The sequence below is a fragment of the Saimiri boliviensis genome, chromosome X, assembly GCF_048565385.1.
Source record: "Saimiri boliviensis isolate mSaiBol1 chromosome X, mSaiBol1.pri, whole genome shotgun sequence".
Taxonomy (NCBI): Eukaryota; Metazoa; Chordata; class Mammalia; order Primates; family Cebidae; genus Saimiri; species Saimiri boliviensis.
In genome coordinates, this window is record NC_133470.1 from 51,848,500 (window position 1) to 51,872,210 (window position 23,711).

At 40.5% G+C, this 23,711-nt stretch overlaps 1 long non-coding RNA gene across 2 annotated transcripts in view; it reads left to right on the forward strand.

The window, feature by feature from the left end:
- Window positions 1-10,744: 10,744 nt before the first annotated feature.
- The window catches only part of LOC104650237 (uncharacterized), a 43,495-nt gene continuing 30,528 nt past the window's right edge, over window positions 10,745-23,711 (forward strand). The window contains exons 1-2 of one of the 2 annotated variants that reach the window (XR_012515727.1): window positions 10,745-11,072; window positions 19,405-19,513. This is a non-coding gene — a long non-coding RNA (uncharacterized LOC104650237). Of the gene's footprint in view, window positions 11,073-19,404; window positions 19,514-20,458; window positions 21,845-23,711 lie in introns of those variants that run through there. The other variant, XR_743908.3, reaches the window with a different exon arrangement.

Below are 23,711 nucleotides of genomic sequence, written 5' to 3' on the forward strand. Positions count from 1 at the left end.
TAGAGATGAGGTCTCACTTTGTTGCCCAGGCTAGTCTCAAGCTCCTGGCCTCAAGCCATCCTCCCTCCTTGGCTGCGAAAGTACTGGGATAAAAGGTATGAGTCACTGTGCCCAGCCAGTTTACAATTTTCTTGAATATTTGTCTTGTTTCCTCCATTGCAGCCAAGACAGAATAGAGGATATGATCAGTTCTTCATAAATAACTACTGATCGATAAGTGAACACAGGCTGATAAGACAATGTGCTGAGTGAAGAGAATGAAAGGTTATTAATAAATAAACCCCATGAATTTTTTTTAACTTCTTCCGTCTCTCTTTCTTTTCTTCCTTTTCCCCAGAAGTATCTTATGCTTCCAAGAATGGTGCTGTGGCTGTGAACCCTGGGTTCATCTTAAACAACTGATTTCCCCATCACTCGTTTCCTGAATTTCCAACTCCAGTGACTTAATTGCCATTCCAAAGGATGGCCTATACTATCTGGCCTTCGTACCTTTTTGTTCATGCTGTTCATGCTACCTGCAGTGTCTTACACACATGTGTACTGACTTAACACTACTCTTATCTAGGTGAAAAAACACAGTGAAAGTGTTACAAATTTCCTTTTGACAGCTGGTGCCTCTGAAACTGTGCAAGGTAGGGTAGTATTGAGATAACAAAGGGTGAAGTCACCCTTGACCTAAAATGAAGAAGCTGTGGCAAAATTAACAGAATAGTTTATTTGGGCCAAGCTTAAGGACTGCAATCCAGGACCACAGATTCAAGTTGCCCTAAATATAAACCCCTATTAACACCAGTTACCAGTGGATTTTTAAATGGAAAGAAGTGGTTCCTGTTTTTTGTTTTGTTTTGTTTACCAAGAATTTACATTAAATGATACATACTATTGATGGGCTATACGTTGTTTAGGTGTAGGGTGTGGCATTATTAGGTTAATTTATAGCTACCAGTGGCAATAGCAGTTTCAAGAGATGAAATTGCTCCAAAGGAAACTGCACTAGGATGTGATTGCTGTCTCATGTTAATACCTCTCTGGGACTGATAATTTAAAATAAATCCCGTTCCTCAGACAAAAGTTCTTTTATCACACCAGACTTGGTGATAATTCCAACATTCTGCCTTACACGTTTGTATCAAAATCAAATGAGAAACTGACACTTATTTTAATATGAAGCCTCCTCTACAACATTCATTTCCTTTTTCCTTCCTCGTCTGTGACCTCAACCTCCTATGATCCCGTTAGTGCAGCAATTGCTAGGAATTTTAAACACACATTACTTTTCGTCTTCATAGATTACCGCGAATGTGCTTCCCTAATCACCTTTCCAGTCCTAACAATCTACTAAGTTAAAGTGATTTCTGTGACCATCTGGCTTTTCCCACCTTCTCAGCTCTTTCCCGCACAATGGACAAAGCTGAGAAATTCCAAGAAAGAAAAATATTTTTCTTTCACTATCTCCTGCGCCATAGTTAGGATCCAGGGAAATATTAATAGTAATGAAAGTAAAGGCAGTCACACTTCCCACACGCAATAGACCTCAGCATCAAGGCTCATACAGAGACTTTTAAAGAGACAACAGAAAACATTAAGAATTTTATGTCTCCAGTTACTGTAGCACTGCAGACCAGTCATTCTTTTCCGCAACCAAAATCACCAGCCATAAGCATTATGCAAAAACAGACATAGGGGAAAGTGAAAACGACAAAACATAAAACCGCGGTTCTTCCGACCCTTCACTGCCCACCACGAGTGGGGGAGCATTTCTACAGCAAATGGCCTAGGCAGTAATTCCAAACCCAAGCCGCCTCTACCGGCTAGCAACTGGCTCTGCAGAGCACCAGTCTACCCTTACCATCTAGCCACACCCAGGGCTTTCATTCCTGAGGTCATCTTTGCCCATAAAAGAATAAACTATCCCCCAACCCCCATACCCTGGGCACCAAGCAAACACAACCTCGGGCTCTATTTCCACCTCTATTTCCCGCCCATCCACTCAACAAACCCCGCCCACGTCTTCACACACCCTCCATCCTCATCGTCCAAACACAAGAACAAACCAATCAATCCCCCGTGCAAACGCTGGGGCTCAGCCAATCAGACGGTGTTTCTCTGAGGGTACTGTCGGCTGGCCTTTGCCCCTACCTGGGGAATTTACGACACAATGGAGCCCAGTGCACCGGTTGAAAGCCGATTTCCCGTGGGCCAGCGCGCCGAGGAAAAGGAAGCAGGGGCGGGCCTAAGGGCCTCATCTGCTGCCAGAAGGTTCCCGCGATTCCTAGTTGGAAAAAAGCGGAGAGAGGCCGGAATCCGAGCTAATTTGTTAGTTCTCTCCCTTCTGCCCCCATCCCGGCCTCCTCCCTATTGGTTCTAGGGCAAGGTTTTTGTTGTTTATTTATTTGTTTGTTTGTTTGTTTGTTTTAAACTGGGGATATGGGCTCCTTTGAAATATTTAGGGAAAATCTGGACTTTGTCCCTTGAAAACTACCCATTTTCAGGCTTCTCCAGCGTAGAGGGTTTGTGATCCCCGGCGGCGCAAATGTTCACCCAAGTTCAGATTGCCTGCGGGCGGCCACGAACCAACCGCCCCTGAATTTACTAGCTGCGACCGGCAGAGGGAAGGGCAGAGCAAGCAGGAGAAGGCAACGGGCTTCTCAACAGTCTTCGCAGAGGAAAGGCACACTTAAAAGGCTAGCCGGTCAAGATACCTGTCATTCCTTAGTTCAGCAAACACCTCGGGTTCTTCCTTTTTCACTTTATAGTGTTGCTTTTCCTCCCAAGGTTTATGGAACTGCCCATGTGCCATTCCATCAGATAGACAGATTCTGGTTTACCTAGAGACTTCCTTCATGATGAGCTATTCCGAGGCAGTACTAGTCCAAGTAACTGTGCCAATTACCTTTGGGCACAAATCTGTTTTGTGTATCAGATTGTTTTTTATTTTTGTTGTTATTGTTGTTGATAAGGGATCTCACTCTGTTGCCCAGGCTGGAGTGCAGTGGCGCGATCTTGGCTCACTGCAACCTCCGCCTCGCGGGTTTAAGCGATTCTCCTGCCTCAGCCTCCTGAGTGGCTGGGATTACAGGATGCACCACCAGGTCCGGCTAATTTTTTTTTTTTTTTTTTGGTAGAGACGGGGTTTCACCATGTTGGTCACGCTGATCTCGACCTCCTGACCTCGTGATCCACCCACCTCGGCCTCCCAAAGTGCTGGGATTACAGGCGTGAGCCACCGCGCCCTACCGGTTTTGTACTTAAAATAGAGTTCCCTAAGGAGCCTTGAAACCGCCCAACGTGATCACTTTGCCCGCCTAGAAACCCTGCCTGTTGCCTAGGCAGAACCGATTTATCATGACAGAATTGCAATGGAGAAAGAGTAATTCACGCAGAGAGGCTGTGTGGAACACTGGAGTTTTATTATTACTCAAATCACTCTCCCCAAGCCTTGGCTGGGATCAGAGTTTTTAAGGATAATTTGGTTATGAGGAGTTCCGGAAGTGGGGAGGGACTCATAAGGGATCGAAGTGAGTTTCTCTTGCTGCCTTCTGTTCCTGGGTGATCACAGAACTGGTTGAGCCATATTACCAGTCTGGGTGGGGTCAGCTGGTGCCTGGAGTGCAGGGTCTGCAAAATATCTCAAACATTGATATTAGGTTTTACAATAGTGATGTTATTCCAGGAGCAATTTGGGGAGGTTCACACTCTTGCACCCAGAGACTTCATGGCCCCAAACCATAATTTCTAATCTTATAGCTGATTTGTTAGTCCTACTAAGGCAGACTTAGACTGGTCCTCAGGCGAGAAGGGGTGATTTGTTTTGTTTCGCTTTCTCCTTCAGGAAAGGGCGATTAATGGTTTTTAAAAGTTAAACTATAAACTAAATTCCTTCCCAAGCTTAGTTCGGCCTATGCCCAGGAGTGAACAAGGACAGCTTAAAGGTTAGAAGCGAGATGGAGTGAGAGTGAGTTAGGTCTGATCTCTTTAACTGTCATAATTTCCTCAGTTACAATTTTTGCAAAGGCGGCTTCAGCCTTGCTGACACAAAGCCTATGATTGTTTTCAAGGTTACCTGACTCACATGGCATTTTTAAACTGACCTAGGCCTGCTTTTCTCCTTCCTCTCTTGTCCTAGTAGCTGTATAGGACCAGACTGTGATAACTTGCATTTGCTTTTGTCTTTATCTATTGTCCTGTCTGCTTTTGTGATTAGGATATAATAAAGGAGTTAGAAGCATTCCTTCACATTTCTCCAATTGGCTCTGCTGACTTTTTGTATAAAATTGGTATTTGCTCTGCTAGTGCATCTGAAAAATCCATCCGTATATTCATGTGTCCATTGTGGTGGCGCCATCCAAAAAAGCTGTGACTATTAATATATTAGTATGATACTAATTGATATGATACTAATAATTTTTTTTTTTTTTTTTTTTTGAGACGGAGTTTCGCTCTTGTTACCCAGGCTGGAGTGCAATGGCGCGATCTCGGCTCACCGCAACCTCTGCCTCCTGGGCTCAGGCAATTCTCCTGCCTCAGCCTCCTGAGTAGCTGGGATTACAGGCACGCGCCACCATACCCAGCTAATTTTTTGTATTTTTAGTAGAGACGGAGTTTCACCATGTTGACCATGATGGTCTCGATCTCTTGACCTCGTGATCCACCCGCCTTGGCCTCCCAAAGTGCTGGGATTACAGGCTTGAGCCACCGCGCCTGTCGCGATACTAATAATTGATGGTGTCACAAAACAGAAGAGGAAAAGCAATGTGTGAATTCAAACTTTCTAGGTCAGACTGCACCCCAGGAGGTCTCTGCCCTGCAGGACACTCTTAAAATGCTTCCCTTTTGAATAAAATCCACTTTTTCAGTCTGACAACTAAAGACCTTCAAGACCTGGTAAGACAGCCAAGTGGGAAGGGATCTCTAGAGAAACTCCAAGGGCCTGTATAATGGGGTGGAGCCACAGAAGTAATAAAAACAGCCCTAAAGACTGTTGGTAAAATGCAGGTCAGATGCAAGGTTTGCTAAGTGTTTTGAGGTAACAAACTGCTTTTTTGATTTTGAAAACTACTTGACTTCAGGGCTTCACAATTGGTAAGGCTGGGGACACATGTAACTAATCACACCCTTAACTAAGAAGGCAAACCTTGGCTGCATTTAGCTCACAATTAAAGCAACTTACCAAGTTTTACCTTAAAGTTAAAAATTGCTAGAAATTGGCTGGGCACAGTGGTTCCCGCCGGTAATTCCAGCACTTTGGGAGGCCCAGGTGGGCAGATCATGAGGTCAGGAGATTGAGACCATCCTGGCCAACATGGTGAAACCCAGTCTTTACTAAATATGCAAAAATTAGCCAGGCGTGATGTTGGGCTCCTGTAGTTCCAGCTACTCAGGAGGCTGAGGCTGGAGAATCGCTTGAACCCGGGAGGTGGAGGTTGCAATGAGCCAAGATTGCACCACTGCACTCCAGCCTGGTGACAGAGAGAGACTCCATCTCAAAAAAATAAAAATTAAAAAAAATTGCTAGGAATTACGGCTATAACATGTAATTGAAACTATCAAAAATAAATTTCCATGGAAAGGATATAAGAACAGTAATGTGTTTTTATATAAGAAGGTTATAAGTAGGCATGGAAATGTAAACTTTTGCCTAGGGTTAAAGGATTCTTTGAGTTAGATAGAGAAAGCTGAAGGTTCAAACAAGTGGTGGAAAAGTTGTGGAAATTAATCTTGCAGAAGAGGTTCTCTGTGTGAACATATTAACAAAATTAAAAAGGGTTATAAAATGTTTTTGCTTCTTTAAAATTTCTGTCATCATTTTTGGAAAATAGTTTATTGAAATCTGGAACTCTATTTCATAATATCGAGTGCTTTAAACATATTTAAAAGGCATCTCAAAATCAAACTTCAGTTTCAAAATTGTCTTCCTGGGCACTTGGCTTTTTGAATACTTTAGAGGGCCCCTGATGTGTGCAGAAAAGAGAGGTAAACAGGATTATTTGATATGTTTAGGTACATAGGATTGCCAAAGTGATGTTCAATCTTTAGGTTGTATTTTTGTGAATAATGCTAATGTATGTTCCAAAATTGTATGAGATTTCTAAAATTCTAATGTCTACGTGCTATAAATCATAATTAAGGTTTTGAAGTTATTGTAAACAACGAAGATAATCAAATTTTTTGTTAATTGTGTTTCTAACTGTAACTACCTTGGACATTTTGCTATTCACAGGCAATTGTTGTCATGTTTTAATCCTTTTCAAACATGGTTATAGAACTTTAACCAGTACTCTCAAATACAGGCTTGTGATAACTTTAGAGATTGTAACATTGGAATAAAGGAAGATGTACAGGACTCATAAAGAGCTGAAATGTTCACAAATAAAAGGAAAACAAGAGTTAACTAAATTGAACTCAGCTGAAGCAACCTTTCTGACTTTCGCTTGGAATATTACTAATCCTTGTTTTCAGAGTCAAAGAAACTTATTTTGAATGATTTATAGCCTTTAATAATTAAGTAAGCTATACTCTTATGAATAAAATTTGGAGTATGTTTGCTTCTCTCTGCCTGGTTCCTGCAGAACTTGGAAACTGAGTATTCTTAACTTATGACAATATAATTGTTTGCATCAGTGCAATGAAGATCCATTTTTCAGGCCAGGTGGGTGCAGTAGCTCACGCCTGTATCCTAGCATGTTTGGAGGCCAAGATGGGCATATCATTTGAGGTCAGGAGTTCAAACCACCCTGGTCAACATGGTGAAACCCCATCTGTACTAAAAATATAAAAATTAGCCAGGCATGGTGGTGGCGCCTGTATTCCCAGCTAATTGAGAGGCTGAGGCAAGAGAATTCTTTTAGTCTGGGAGACAGAGATTGCAGTGAGCCGAGATAGAGCCATTGCACTCCAGCCTGGGCAACAGAGTAAGACTCCATCTCAGAAATACTAATAATACTAATAATAATTGTTTTCTTTTGCAACAGGACACAACTGGAAAAACTGTTTTTTGTTTTTTTTTTTGAGACGGAGTTTCGCTCTTGTTACCCAGGCTGGAGTGCAATGGCACGATCTCGGCTCACCGCAATCTCCACCTCCTGGGCTCAGGCAGTTCTCCTGCCTCAGCCTCCTAAGTAGCTGGGATTACAGGCACGCGCCACCACACCCAGCTAGTTTTTTGTATTTTTAGTAGAGACGGGGTTTCACCATGTTGACCAGGATGGTCTCGATCTCTCGACCTCGTGATCCACCTGCCTCGGCCTCCCAAAGTGCTGGGATTACAGGCTTGGGCCACCGCGCCCGGCTGGAAAAACTGTTAATTTTACCAAGGCTTTAACTGGAAGGGTATGCTTTCCTTTAAGGAGTCAATCTCAACTTGCAGAGCCAATAAAACCCCGTGGGGAAACTGGCCTCATACACTCATCTACACAGTCTCTGTACAGGATTCCTGACCTGTGGTCAGTAAAGAATATCACTTTCTAAGAGGCCAGGAGCTCCAAGTTTATCTTGGGAACTTACAAGGAGAGGATCACCCAACTCACAGGTATTTAAGGATATAAACCTATGGCTGGGCTCAGTTTTAAAAGGTCTTATTTAAGATTCCTTGTGGAACAAACATCCATTAAGGCCAATCTATAAAGCCTATGTAGAAATAATTATCCTTGCTTCAGTTTATGCAGATAATCAGGCCATGTATAAGACTAAAGTCTATTTTTCAAACCATTCAGTTCTATGATCTTTTAACAAAAATGAAAACTTGAGAGAGAAATCATGTTTTAAAACTTATCATATATTTGTCATTAAATTCTAAACTCACTAGTTCTTTTTGTTTTCCCCTATACTTTAGACTAACCCTGCTTGTTCCTGTGAACCAACAAGCAATTTCCAGCTGCAGCTCAGAAAGAACAAGAGGATTTGGTAATGTGAAAATGTGAATCAGTATCCTACTTCTGAGCAATTATCCTTCAAATTCTGCCAGGTGATAGGAATAAATAGAATGTGCATCATGAGAGGGTTTCCTTTTTGGGAAAGTAAGACCAAGAAAAATAACCAAAGCCAAGCACCATGCACCCAAATCTTAGCAAGCCTAACTATAGCTACCAGTTATCTGGGTGTGTCACAAGACATCCCTTTCTCTCCCTTGCTGGAAGAAGACTCAGTTCCACAGTTGCACCTTAGCATTCGGCTAAGGAGTCCATGCAACACGGCCCTGAGACACATTTTTGTCCCAAACTCAATACCAAGCTTCAGGTTAAAACCCTAGGAAGGAAAACTGGATCTGAGATCCAGAGGCAAATCACGATAGAGGTTAAAAGGCACAGCACCAGTGAGCGTGGCTGATTCCTGCCAAATAAGCCAACCCCAAGCTTCCTGTTTCATGGATAAAGGCCACGTTAATATCCATGGCATAAATAAGGTCTAGGGAAATCCAAGGCTACTGACAGTAGGTGGGAAAGAGACATAGACGAGAATAGATAATTCCTATTTTCTAGGCCCCCTGCTTCATGGGTGCAAGCTGCTTTGGTACTCATAGCGGGACCTGACAAGGTAACCGGGACTCGGGGATGCAAGGATGGAAGAGGAAAAGAGGATGCTCTTCACTCTCTCCCTCACTTACCCCCAGGTATCTGCTAGGAAGTGAGGGGAACCAGGGATGCCTGCTCCCCTCTTTCTGGATGGGTAGCTATTCATCTTCAGTCTATACCGCTTTCAAATGCATCCTAAACCCCTGGGACTCCTTTAAAAAGTGCCATTTTTTATTCCTTTCTCCTTCTCGGTCCTCTCTTCAATGATAGTCCTCTCTTCACTGATAGGTAATTGTGTCTCCGTACTATGGGACACTCCCCTCAGATGCATCCTCCAAACTGGAAAGAATTAATTTCCTAAGCCTTAAACTGGTTGGCTCAGGATTGGGCTCAGGGGAAGGGAACCCAGAAGACCAACAAGCCAGCAAAAGGGTAAAGTTGTTTTTATCAGTCGGGCTTTTGTCCCTCCTTTGCTTTTGCAAACCAGAAAAAGGCCTTCGAATTTTTGAGCTGTCCTTATCTCCCCCTTGTTTCGTTTTGATACATGATTTCTAATAACTTGATTTCTAATTTCTTGCCCTTAGGCCATCAAACCCCAGTCACACAAACACAACCCAAGCATCTGACAACGGCCCTTTCTGCTGGGAACCCTTAGGATAGGCCTCTGAGGGAGCTCTGACTCTTTGACTGCTGTTTCCCCAAAACAGCACACCCTGTCAGCAGGAAGCAGTTAAGATCAGTCTTTGTCCTTATCCTTAATCTAATGGCAGTTAGATGTACTTCTTTAGAGTGGGAAATGAGACAGACAGGTGGCAGGGGGTCCCTAGAGAAACTCCAATCAGCCTGCCCCCTGGAGTGGAGCCACAGAAGTTCCCACCCTTTGCAGTGGGAAGGAGCTGGGCTGCTCCTCTTCCTGGGTGGATCCTGGGATTCATACAGTGGGCAGGAAGCACTCTAGCGGAGGGACTCTGGCTTTGCGAGACTCTGTTTCCCCCTTTTCTTCCTTTTTTCCCGATAAAACCCTGTCTTACCACGTAAATTGTCTGCGAGCCTGAATTTTTGTGGCTGCAGGACAAAGAACCCTGTCTTTAGCTGAACTAAGGAAAAGTCCCGTAACACTGGGTTCTTTTCCACTTCCACTGTTTACTACTCCTGCAGCATTTACTACAATTTCCAGCTTGTTATGCTCTAGGTCATGTCCCTCAACATCCCTTTCTGTTTCAATGTTTTTATTTCATATATATATATACACACACACACATATGTATGTATATGTATATATGTATGTGCATGCATAGACTGTATATGTGTACATATATGTATGTTCATGTGTATGTGCATGTATATATATAAAATCCCACACTGTGAAGCATACTTTCATTTTCAATATACATGTATCCATATGTATATATGTATATTTATACATATATATATGTGTATATAGTGGATCTTGTAGCTAAAATTTGTTCTACAAATGCACACACATATGCATACACACATAGTAATACATTGTGTGTGTGTGTGTGTGTGTGTGTGTGTGTGTGTGTGTGTGTGTGTGTTTAGAGGTGGATGTCTTGCTATGTTGCCCAGGCTGGTCTCAAAATCCTGACCTCAAGTGATCCTTCCACTTCAAATTCTCAAGTAGCTGATATTACAGATGTGAGCCACTATGTCTGGCCCTTTTTATTTTTTGTGTAATTTCCTGTCTCATTCTGCACCTGTAAGTTAAATGTCAATTTGTTGATTGGATACATAGAAAATTGTTAACTATGTATATGACATATTTAAGTTTTAGCCTATATAAGCCATGACTTTTGATTACACAGATTAATAGAATTCCAGAGCTGTGTGGACCTGAAGATTATCTAATCTACTTCCTCATTTGCATAGAGTGTGAATCAGGTCCAGAGAGAGAAGAGATTTAAAGTACCATGGTACTGTCCTGTAAGTCAGGCCCTAAAGTAGTATTTTCTCATTCTCAGGCCAGGTTGCTACTGCTGCTGCTCTTCCTTTTTTCTTTCAGTCATTGATTGATTGATTGATTGACCCTGGGATCTGGCTCTGTTGCCTAGGCTGGACTCAAATTCCTGGGCACAAAGGACCCTCCTTCCCTGCTCCCCGAGAAGCTGGGACAACATCCTTCAGTTTTTTTAAAGGAAATAAATTATTCAAAATAAATTTGTAGCCCTTACTGTGTCCCTTCCCCATTTCTCCTCTTTGTCCGTGAACTGAGGTTGGTACAGTGAAATGTTTGTAATTTCACTATATATGTTTCCCCAAAATGTATAGTAGAGATGAGGCAGGAAGATAGAATCTGGAGGCAGGGAACATAAGGCTGATTCATACTTGAGCTGTAAATTTAAACTTACAAAAACTCTGTAACAGAGACTTTGAGCTCCTATGCTCAGGCCTGCTCCCACACTGTGGAGTGCACTTTCGTTTTCAATAAATCCCTTAATTCCTTCCTTGCTTTGTTTGTGTTTTGTTGAATTATTTGTTCAAGACGTCAAGAACCTGGACATCCTGCACTGTTAACGTATTTTGGTGAGCCAGGAGGAAGCGGTAAGCCAAGTTTGGAATTTATTCTTCAACTTTCTCCTTTTCCTTTCTGCGTCATACAGGGGAATCTCTTTTCCTTTCCAACCCAGGACCCTTAGTGGGAAGCACCTAAACATGAAAGCAACTGCAGGTTTCTGGCTGTGGACAGTGAAACTGAGGGGTTTTCATGTGGAAAAGTCTGATACTACCACCCGCTTCACTTAAGGAACCTGGGTCTTTTTATTTTTTTCTTTCTTTCTGTTTAGTCTTTCAGCGGCTGTTTCCTAGTAGCTCCTTGGAAATTGAGGGCAATTGGCTGGGGTCACTACCTGGTATTGCCTGAAGGCCTAGGAACAAATGGGAATAATCACCCTGCCCCAAAGGGGGAAGGCCTTCTTAAAAATCTTTTCCTTGTGTGGTCTCTGATTCCTAAGTGTGGCACAGCTGGAAGCAAGCTCAAACAAGTTTCAGGCAACTTAAACCTTCTTTTCTTATGCTAAATTTTCCCCTTCCCCTATTCAACTGGCTAAAGGCAAAGGAAACCCACCTAGCCTCCAGTTTCTATTATTAAAGTTAATGAAATAGGAAGCAGGGAAAAGCGTGGCCTTATCAAATTATAAGGATACTACAAATTGGGGATCACACCCAGGTAACAAAAGAAAGCTCATAGATGGCTCTGGAGGGAATGCACCCCAAGTGGTACCAGTGCCCACCTAAGAAAGGCCAGAGATGTCTAGAACTCTTATATTGGACCCCCACAGGAGGAGGCTCCTTGGGTCCTGTGGACCACAGCCTGCCCAAAGACGATGCCTTGGAAGAGGTTCTGAAGTCTAGTATTAGGCCCTCCTTAAAATTTGCCCTCGAAGTTGAAATGCTGCTTGGTCCCAAAATTGTTTAGAATCTCGTTTCCTGTCTAATGGAAAAGTAGAATGGCATTTCATGTATCCAGGCTTTTGTGCTACTGTTGTAAGCAGAGGCCTAGTTAACATGAAACCCTACTTTGATACTATTTGGTTCCAGTGTTCCTTGGAGTCTGAGGAAGTTTAGCCTTTAAAAATCAAACTGCCATGGAGACTGCTTTACCCAAAATTTTGGTTCACCACCTTCTTTGAATTATCTATTGGGGCAAAGTAAAACTGGCAAGTTTGTATTGGTATCTCATGGCAAGGGTTTCATGTTATTGGATCTTTGTTTATGTGTGTGTATAGAGTTTAGATGTGTTTATTTGTAAGTACACCTATTGTTATATGTTGTGTCTTCCAAATTTGCTTACAAGTAAAAGAATGATCATAAATCAAGTAAATAAGTCTAAGCAATTTTCAAGTTTACGCGATGTAAGTATAACTTTACTAAGCCAGCTAGCTTTAATATTATTAATGGAATAAAAATAGAAAGGCCTTCAGAATTGTCAGCATACATTTATTTATTTATTTACTTATTTTGAGACAGTCTTGCTCTGTCACCAGGCTCGAGTGCAGTGGCACGATCTCGGCTCACTGAAACCTCTGCCTCCTGATTCAAGCGATTCCCCTGCCTCAGCCTCCCAAATAGCCTGAATTACAGGCACGCACCACTATGCCCGTCTAATTTTTTATTTTTTAGTAGGGACGGGGTTTCACCATGTTGGCCATGATGGTTTCGATCTCCAGACCTTGTGGTCTGCCCACCTTGGCCTCCCAAAGTGCTGGATTACAGGCGTGAGCCATTACGCTTGGCCACATTTTGCTTTAATTTTGTTTGTCTTTGTTAGATTTTTTTTTTTTTTTTGAGATGTAGTTTCACTCTTGTTACCCAGGCTGGAGTGCAATGGCACGATCTCGGCTCACCGCGACCTCCGCCTCCTGGGTTCAGGCAATTCTCTTGCCTCAGTCTCCCTAGTAGCTGGGACTACAGGCGTGCGCCACCATGCCCAGCTAATTTTTGTATTTTTAGTAGAGATGGGGTTTCACCATGTTGACCAGGATGGTCTCGATCTCTTGACCTCGTGATCTACCCGCCTCGGCCTCCCAAAGGGCTGGGATTACAGGCTTGAGCCACCGCGCCCGACCTGTTAGATATTTTTAAATGTCTGTGTTAACTCAAGTTGGAGCTGTTAGGGGGGGAGCCTGTCTCCCATTCTGTTTAAAGTCTCACTGAGATAGATGCATGTCTGATTGCTTCTTTTGGAAAGGCTAATCAGAAACTCAAAGCAGTGCAACCCTTTGTCTCCCACCTGTGATCTGAAAGCCTCTAAACCTCCTCCATGCCTCTAGTTGTCCTGCTTTTCTGGACGAAACCAATGTTTGTTTTACATATATTGATTGAGGTCTTATGTCTCCCTTATTAAAAGTAAAAAATTAAGTACAGTGAATAGAATAATTGTTTTACCTAAATTTTTGTGTTAATTAAAATCTTAAAGTTATTACTAATGCTCATTTGATATCTGGGTCACTTCCAGTTAAAAAAGGGTTGTAATATGGAGAAATATGTTTCTAAAATTGTGGAATTGTTCTTATCAATACATGTCCATATCTAATAGTTCAGGAGTTCTTGCTTTTTACGGTTTCACTAAAGTTTTAGGTTACTAAAAATAAAAGTTTTAGTTAACACATAATTTTTTTTTTTTTTTTTTTTTTTTTTTTTTTTTTTTTTTTGATGGAGTATTGCTCTGTCCCTCAGGCTGGAGTGCAATGGCATGATCTCGGCTCACTGAAATCTCTGCCTCCCGGGTTGAAGCAATTCTCCCACCTCAGCCTCTGGAGTAGCTGGGATTCCAGGTGCCCACTACCACGCCAGGCTCATTTTTTTGTATTTTTTAGTAGAGACGGGGTTTAACTATGTTTGGCCAGGATTGTGTCAAACTCCTGACTTGGTGATCTGCTCGCCTCGACCTCCCAAAGTGCTGGGATTACAGGTGTGAGCCACAGTGCCTGGTTATTATTATTATTTTTTTAATTTTTTTTTTTTTTGAGACGGAGATTCACTCTTATTCCTCAGGCTGGAGTGCAATGGCATGATCTCCACTCACCACAACCTCCGCCTCCTGAGTTCAAGCGATTCTCCTACTTCAGCCTCCCATGTAGCTGGGATTACAGGCATGCGCCACCACGCCCGGCTAATTTTTTATGTATTTTTAGTAGAGACGGGGTTTCTCCATGTTGGTCAGGCTGGTCTTGAAGTCCTGACCTCAGGTGATCTGCCCACCTCGGCCTCCCAAAGTGCTGGGATTACAGATGAGAGCCACTGCACCCAGCCTAACACGTAATTCTGTATACAAAATGTGTCAAAAAGGCTTATGTTAGTGGAAAAAGAAATTGTCTAATTCAAAAGTTATTTAAAAGTTCAAATTACAGATTTGAAGAGGTTATTTATGAAACAATGTAGTAAGTAATTATTGAGTAAAGGAGAAAGATGTAAAAAAGTTTAAATAATAAAATCTTTTTAAAAACATGATAGAGAATTGGAGACATTTGGCTAATTAACATTTTCATAGTTAAAACTCTTACTTGTTTTTTTCCTTTGAGACAGAGTCTCCCTCTGTCACCCAGGCTAGAATGTAATGGCACAATCTCGGCCCACTGCAATCTCCACCTCCCAGGTTCAAAGAATTCTCCTGCTGTGGCCTACAAGTAGCTGGGGTTACAGGCATGCACCACCACACCCAGCCAATATTTTTGTATTTTTAGTACAGACGGGTTTTCGCCATGTTGGCCAGGCTAATCTCAAACTTCTGACCTTAGGTTATCCACCTGCCTCAGCCTCCCAAAGTGCTGGGATTTACAGGCATGAGCCACCACACCCAGTCTAAAGCTCTTATTCTTGATTAAAGTAAAATAATAAGTATTGTAAAAATGCATCAGAAGTTTGGCAATTCTTTTTTTTTTTTTAATATATTTGAATATGAAGCTGGATTTAGTGTGGAACCAAATTTCACATACACGTTTGCATTGCTTCTCACTATTTTTACTATTTTGTGTGAATGGTGCTAAAGTACTTTTGGTCATGGGCCTAAACTGGATTTCTTGATTGCACAGAATGTATAATGATACTGGTGAACTTAAGGATGTTGAATTGTGTATCGAAAATAAAATATTCATTATGTGGGGTTTTGGGGGCCGTAGGTAACACTGTAACCTCCAGGGTAAACTGAGTAGAAAAATTTAGGTTGGATTCCTGCTTGTTTGTTTTTGCTTCTAGTTTTCTTTTGTTTGCTGTTTATTCTCTTCTGGCTTTGCTTGTGTATGGAGATACACACACACACACACACACACACACACACACATATGTGTGTGTGTATATATATATACGTATATATATATATATATATATATATATATATATCCATGATTCTTTTTTGTTCCTAGTGGAAGACTTTTATTTAGTTCTGTGTTCCTATGCATTTCTAGAAAGTCATCATTCATTCCATTTATATGGAATTCCTAAGCAACCTTTGTGGGGCCTGCAAGAATTAATGGAGCACACCATCTTTTTATCTTTAAATTAATTTTTTGATTTTATGCTTCCTGATACTTAAGTGTGTTAAGTATACTCTTACAAATAGAATTTGAGTCATACTTCTCTCTCTGCCTAGTTTCTCCAGAATTTGTAAATTATCTATGAATATTCTTAATTCATGGCAATGTGTCTGTTTGCATACAGTTAATCAGGGTCACCAAAGCTGCTCAGGGACAGAGAACTCAGAAACCTGGCATGCCAGAAAAAGGGTAAGAATTTCTTACCTGTCAGTCTCTAGCCTCTTTCTCTCTATATAAACTAAATATAAAGTAAAAGTCACTGTATATCTCCTCTGTAAATTTTTTTTTTTTTTTTTTGAGACAGAGTTTCGCTCTTGTTACCCAGGCTGGAGTGCAATGGCACGATCTCGGCTCACTGCAACCTCCGCCTCCTGGGTTCAGGCAATTCTCCTGCCTCAGCCTCCTGAGTATCTGGGATTACAGGCACACGCCACCATGCCCAGCTAATTTTTTGTATTTTTTTCTTTAGTAGAGACGGGGTTTCACTATGTTGACCGGGATGGTCTCGATCTCTTGACCTCGTGATCCACCCGCCTTGGCCTCCCAAAGTGCTGGGATTACAGGCTTGAGCCACCGCGCCCGGCCTATCCTCTGTAAATTTTTAATTGGTTTAATAATAATAGCTCAAATCAAATATAGAAAAGTAGAAAGTGTACACCTTTTAGTTCATGTGATTTTAGCAATCTTTGGGAAATAAAGTTGGTTTTCAAGATTATTGGTAAAACAAAAATGTCTTCAAAACATAAACATGTGGTTTAAATTATATTCAAATACTAGGTTTGCTAAATACTTTAAAGTCATAAACTGCTTCTCTGGCTTTTGAAAATTGTTTAACTTGCCTCCCTTACAGCTAGGTAAGGCCTGGGGACATGTGGAGTTGGCCACACTTTAGCTATGCTGGAAACAGTCAAACCTTATTAGAACATAACTTACTAGGTTTTACATTAAAGTTAAAATTGCTAAGAGTCGCCATTGTAACATACAATTAGGACTATTAGAAACACTTTCATATGTAAGTTGTGTAAGAACAGCAGGGTGTGTGTGTGTGTGTGTGTGTGTGTGTAAAGGTTATAAAAGGTTTTTTTGCTTCTTTAAAATTTCTGAGTCATCATTTTTGCAAAATAAATAATGTATGGTAATCTGGAATTTCAAAATCAAACTTCAGTTTCAAAATTGTCTTTCCTAACGCCTGGCTTTCTGGATGGATTAGAGAGCCCTTAAAAACATCCAGAGAAGAGGTAAACAGGATTATTTGACATGTTTAGGTACAGGAGATTGCCAAAATGATGTTCAATCTTCTTTAGGTTATATTTTTGTGAATAATACTAATATATATTACTAATATAAATGTTAATATATTAGTAATATATATTACTAATATAATACTAACATATATATAATACTAATAATTCTAATTTCAGAAATTGTATGGGATTTCTAAGTATATGATACCAATCACAATTATAGTTATCATGTCAAGCTATTATAAACCACAGAAATAACCAAATTTCCTTGTATAAAGCTACTAACCTAAGTATAACATAAAATTAATTAAATATCAAGAAAATGCTTTCATGTTAATCCAGCTAATACTAAAATTGTTTAAAGTAGTTTATAAGCAATGCTTGATTACATATTCCTGGAAAAATAATTAAAGCTTCAGGTGCATTTGGTCACCTTTTAAAACCATTTAAACATTTTATAAAGGGATTTCCTTTGATTGTTATTTTCAATGCATGTTTTCTAGTTGTATGAAAGCTTTCCTATGAAAGAGGGCTGATGTTATAACAGTTGATTATTATGCTACAGTGTATTTTTACCAGGTAAAGAAAGCTTTTTTATGGTTTCAATCTTCTGGAAACATTAGAGAAAGACTGTCCTTGCCACCCACACTGCAACAAAGATTCGGGACTTTGGGCTTTTGGTTCTTGGTTTTCCAATCAAGAAAGGTTCCTTCGCACTTTGGGAATTTCACATTCATTGGAACCCTTGAGTTAAAGTTAAGCAGGGAAATTTGTCCCAAGAGGAAGATGGCATCCTTGATGCGAACAGCTTACCCAAGTTCACAGAATAAGACTTCTACCACTGGTCGGGAGAGGTGGCTCATACCTGTAATCCCAGCACTTTAGGAGGCCGAGGCAGGTGGATCACCTGAGGTCAGGAGATCGAGACCAGCCTGACCAACATGGTGAAACCCCGACTCTACTAAAAATACAAAAATTAGCCAGGCCCGGTGGCACACGCCCACTGTGACAGCTACTCAGGAGGCTGGGACAGCAGGCATGTGCCACCGGGCCTGGCAGGAGAATCAATCGCTTGAATCCAGGAGGCTGAGGATGGAGTGAGCCGAGATCGCGCCACTGCCCTTCCAGCCTGGGTGGACAGAGTGAGACTCTGTCTCAAAAACAAAAACAAAAAAAAAGATTTCTACTGTCATAAAACTATTATCTATGATTTTCTTTTTTTGCTTATGCTTCTATGAACAATAGAAGTGGAGATGGAGTCTGTTATGTATACTAATGCGGTGTACTTTTATTTGTGAAGGAGTTAGCAGCCGCCTTGTACTTGAATATAAGACTACCTTATATTCTGATAGATAAAAGATGAAGTCTTAAAGTAAGAAATTTTAATGGTAAATGCATTGCTTCATAATCAATCTAAAAACAAAACATTGGTTCACTCCTCTTAACCCACATCATGGGTTAAAGAGAAAGTTGTCAGAAGGCCTTCAATCTTCTAAAGGGGCATCATTTGTCCAGTCCTTTTTCCATGATTTAAAACAAAAGAAGCTGTAATTAAAAATGTATCCCTCATGATAGGTTCTATAGCAAATTCTACAGTTACACTATAGGCCCTAAATTCTCTTGTGAAAGTTATGATAAAATTGGCTAAACAGATAAGTGTCTGTGCAGCTGCTGGCACTTTTGGCCTATAGAGAAATACATCAAGTGAAGATTATGGAATTTCGGTGGTAGGGGGTTAACAAAGAGACTGTTTAGTTAAGTGAGTCAACTCTTTATCTAGCTCATTCTTTGATCTATTTGATTTTAGGAGGTTTGGTTTAAGGGGACCTTGGGTAAGGAGCATATGTTGAACCCTTGGTAGTCTCCCCAGTGTGCTATATATTCTTTCAAAGGTTTTAAACCTTTAAACCACCTTTCAAAGGTGGTTTTTGGTTACATGGAAAAATTATTTAGTGGTAATTTCTATGACTTTGGTGAAATTGTCAGCCAAGCAGTGTACATATTACCTAATATATGTCTTTTATTCTTCACTCCCCTCCCACCCTTCTCATCAAGCTCAAAATTCTATTATATCATTCTATTTTAAAACAATACAAAACAGGATAATTGTTTGTGGATTAAAAAAAGGTCCTTTTTTGTTTTGTTTTGTTTTCTTGACAGCATGTGTCCATCTCTAGAATGTCACATGGTCTCTCTTCAACTGGAATAACAGGAGCTAAAAGAAATGTGCAACCATGAGAACACTGTAACCTATTTATGATGTGCTAATACTGGAAACCCAAAATGATGGTAACTGAGAGCGGTGCTAAGGCCCTAAGTTTTGGTCACATTCTCACTCCAAAAAGGAGGAATTTTTTAAGCAAAATTCTAGGAAGCTACTATTTGGGACTAAGCTCAGGCACTAGGCCCCAACAAACCACACCAAACTAAAATGGAGTTACTTGTGCTAAGACTTTAAGATAACACATGGATTCTAGAACAGACCAGGTTTTTTTTTCTTCTGTAAATATCTTTAACAAACATTTCTAACAATAATAGGTATCCTCTCCCTGAAGTTCCCATTAAATTTTTTAACGAAACGCATTTCCTCGCACCTAGAGACCATCAGGCTTCAGATGATCATGCAACAAAGGCTCCAGCCAGTTCCAGGTGAAGACACCATTCCCAGCCATCTAGGAGCTACCCTGCCTCCAGCAGACAGAACAGGGTAAGAGTTCCGTAATCCCCAATAGGTAGGGACTATGCCCCATGTCAGCATGAAGCATTTACAGAAAAAAGATAATCGGTCCCTCTTCCTCCCATGAAGTTTTATGGGAATCACATCTCTCAGGGGGAAATGAGGCAGGAAAATAGGGTCTGAAGGTAGGGAACATAAGGCCGATTTACACTTCAGCTATAACTGGAAATATCTTCTTCATAGAACATACAACGAGTAAATAACTTTGTAACTTTACTTCATCCTCTTCATTTACATAGGTTGTACCCCAATTAGAGGGTATTTAAACTCATAAAAACTTTGTAACAGGGACTTTGTGCCCCTATGCTCAGGCCTGCTCCTACACTGTGATTCTTGCCTTGGTTTGTTTGTGCATTTTGTCCAATTCTTTGTTCAAGATGCCAAGAACCTAGACACCCTCCACCATTAACAGTGATTGTTCTGAATCTGCACTGCATCCTTAAGTCATTCATGTACCACTTAATGATATTTTCAATACTGTTATACTACCTTTAATATAATGCTTCCTTGAGATACATTTAACTATTCAAATGTTTCTCAAATTAATGTGCCATCCAGTGTTGCATGGGCAACTGCTCTGATATCTTTTAGGTACTTCACTCCTTAGATCACCCAAGATCATTTAACATTTCATCACTTGTACTTCAGTTTCAGAACCATTACATTACACCTCACATGGGTTAAATGTGGTTGGAACACAATGGCACTTATCTCTCATTAATAGCCTTACTATCTTTTGATAAGGAAATACTACTTGTAACTTCATCTTTAATGTAAACTGTTTTGACCTGGCCATCCTTCCTCCACTCAGCCACATTTCCAAGAAAGTCTAAAGGAAGACTTTAAGCAGATGGCACTAGCCTTTTTTTTTTTTTTTTTTTTTTTTTTTTTTCCGACACAGTCTTGCTCTGTCACTCAGGCTGCAGTGCAATGGTGCAATCATAGCTCACTATAATCTTGGCCACCTAGGCTCAAGCAATCTTGCCACCTTATTTTTTTCAACATTCTACTCCTCTACAGTGAAAGACCTAATTTCAACTCTGCTTTCATAATAAATTTTAACCTTTATGCTCTAGATATTTTACACTCATTTATCATTAATTTTTGAAGAAACTCTGGGTAGATTTTATCATAGTTCTTAATTTTTAGTTCTTTCAGTTTTTTTTTTGTCTTAAATGCTGATGGTTCACTAAGTTTAAAAAGAAGCAGCTACCCGATAAAATTATACAATATATAAAATAATTTACAAAGGATGCTCAGGTAGCAATGTAAGGAGGACTTGCAAAATCCTTGACATTCTATAACAGGATCAGCAAGTTTTTTATTTTTAATTTTTAATTTTTTTATTTTTTTTGAGACAGAGTTTCGCTCTTGTTACCCAGGCTGGAGTGCAATGGCGCGATCTCGGCTCACCGCAACCTCCGCCTCCTGGGCTCAGGCAATTCTCCTGCCTCAGCCTCCTGAGTAGCTGGGATTACAGGCAAACACCACCATGTCCAGCTAATTTTTTGTATTTTTAGTAGAGACGGGGTTTCACCATGTTGACCAGGATGGTCTCGATCTCTCGACCTCGTGATCCACCCGCCTAGGCCTCCCAAAGTGCTGGGATTACAGGCTTGAGCCACCGCGCCCGGCCCAGCAACTTTTTTAAAAATAAAATTTATTTTAAATTAACCTTTTTGTTATTAGATAATTATAGATTTACATGGAGTTTTAAGAAATAATACAAAAATGCCCACATATTCTTTACCCAGTTTCCATCTTAATAATATAATGCTGGGAACAGTGTGGACCCCACGGTGGTGATGAGAAACCCCAAGCTTCTGGAAGAATTGGTAAAACCCGAGCTATCTGAAATAACAAGAAATTGTTGTTAATTTTTAACCTGTAAATTCTCTTATGAATTTGGTGGCCCAGAAATGAGTTATTTGCTTTGTTATGCTTGTTACTTCCTGAATCGATTATATTTGAGAAAATGAAGAATAATATGAAAAGTTAAAATGTAGCTTGTAACTTTGGCTCTGCTGAGCTGTTCTTGTAAAACAGGAACTCTGTGTTAAAGACAAACCACATAGCCTGACTGCCAGAGAGAGATAACAGCAAAGCACGTAATAAGCTTCTCCTTGCAGATAGCCTATAAACAAACATGTAATGGAGAGGCTTATTACCCAGATTCCTTTCCCAGGAAAGGCATGTTAATTATAGCCCTGGAAAGGGAATGCAACCCTTATTGAGAGCCTATAAACGGATGCAAGAGGGGCGTCTGTCCTGAGGAAAAACCTCTGTGGTGGAGATAAGGATGTAAGTATTTCTTCTCCCTCTGCTCCTCCAGGCCTGCATGGAGGTCCCCCTCCTCTTGCAGTTTTGTGGTCAGGCTGGTTGTATTGTGTCAGATCCTGTTCTCCCTGCAGCTGTGAGCCCAATGCTTTTCTTGCTGATAATTGTAAGTTTATAATTAACCTCTATGCTTGCTAAGGTTTATGGTTTTTATGCTGATGCACAGATAGTAACTTTTACATTGTTCCGCTTTTACAATACCATATTGTGATCTTTGGTCAACAGTTTTTGCTTATGTTTCTTTTTGTATAATTATCACTGAAACTTTGTGTAACCTCTCTCCCCCTCCCCTAATGAAAGTATATAATAAAAACTGAGGTTTTTCAGGGGAATGTTAGACATCCCCGGAGCAGCATTATGTGGTGTCTCCCCTGGGCCCAGCCTTAAGGAAAACTGTTTCCTTGTCTTTCTTTCTTTTCACTGACCACTTGATCACTTTGACAGACTTTGAATCTACATTGACGTGTTAGGAGCTGGTCTTTTAATAATATAGTACCATAGCACAGCCAGGATCTTGCCTTTAATACACCTAAGACAGTGGGACAGAATACCTCATGGTACACCTCTATCTATTGTCACACCCATTACTCTCCTGTCCCCCACTATCTTAACCTCTGGAAAACACTAATCTGTTAGAGCCTGGATCTTTTTTATATTTCAATAGTTTGTGGGGTAAAGATGGTTTTTGGTTACATGGCAAAGTTCTTTAGTGGTGATTTTTGAGATTTTGGTGAACCTGTCACCCAAACAGTGTACACAGTACCTACTATATGTCTTTTATCTCTCACTCCCCTCCCACCCTTCTCCCCAAGCTCAGAATTCCATTATGTCATTTTATTTTAAAACAATACCAAACAAGATAATTGTTTGTGGATTTAAATAAAGGTATTTTGTTTGTGTGTTTTTTGTTTTCTTGAGACAGAGTCTCACTCTGTGGCTCAGGCTGGAGTGCAGTGGTGCCATCTTGGCTCACTGCAACCTCCACCTCCCAGGTTCAAGCGATTCTCCTGCCTCAGTCTCCTGAGTAGCTGGGATTACAGGCTCCCACCACCACACCTGGCTAACTTTTGTATTTATAGTAGAGACAGGGTTTTACCATCTTGGCCAGGCTGGTCTCTAACTCTTGACCTCAAATGATCCACCTGCCTTGGCCACCCAAAGTGCTGAGATTACAGGTGTGACCCACCGCACCCAGCCAGAAAAAAAAAAAAAAAAAAAAAGAAAGAAAGTTTTAAGGCAGCCATAGTAAAAAGACACAACTAACAAGAAAATTTCTTAACTCTATGGCACACAATGATTTTAACATAACAATTATGATTATTACTGATAATGTACACTAAGTTATATCAGCATTACAGGAGTTTCTCATAATTTTGGAACACATACCTGTAACATTTTTATACAAATACAGCCCAAAGAAAAGCAAATACCATTTCATATTTGACAAAGCTTCCTGTATAATTTTTATATCAAAATAAGTCAAATTATTTCATTTATAGACTATAGGAAGCCTAATATCTTAAAGGATTAATTAGGTTAGAAAAAGACATAATTTAAAATTTTATTTTGGAAAGTTTGTCAAATACAAAAGGTTTACATCACTTAATATTAAACAATGGAATTACAAGTCATTGAAAAGACATTTATTTAGCCAAAGTGATAATTCAAGCATTTCAAACATCCTTCAGTCTTTGAGAAAGGAGACTTAGTTTTCTAAACCATAAGCCCTAATGAAAACAGCATGAAGGCCAGGTGCAGTGGCTCACACCTGTAATCCCAGCACTTTGGGAGGCTGAGGAGGGCAGATCATGAGGTCAGGAGATCGAGACCA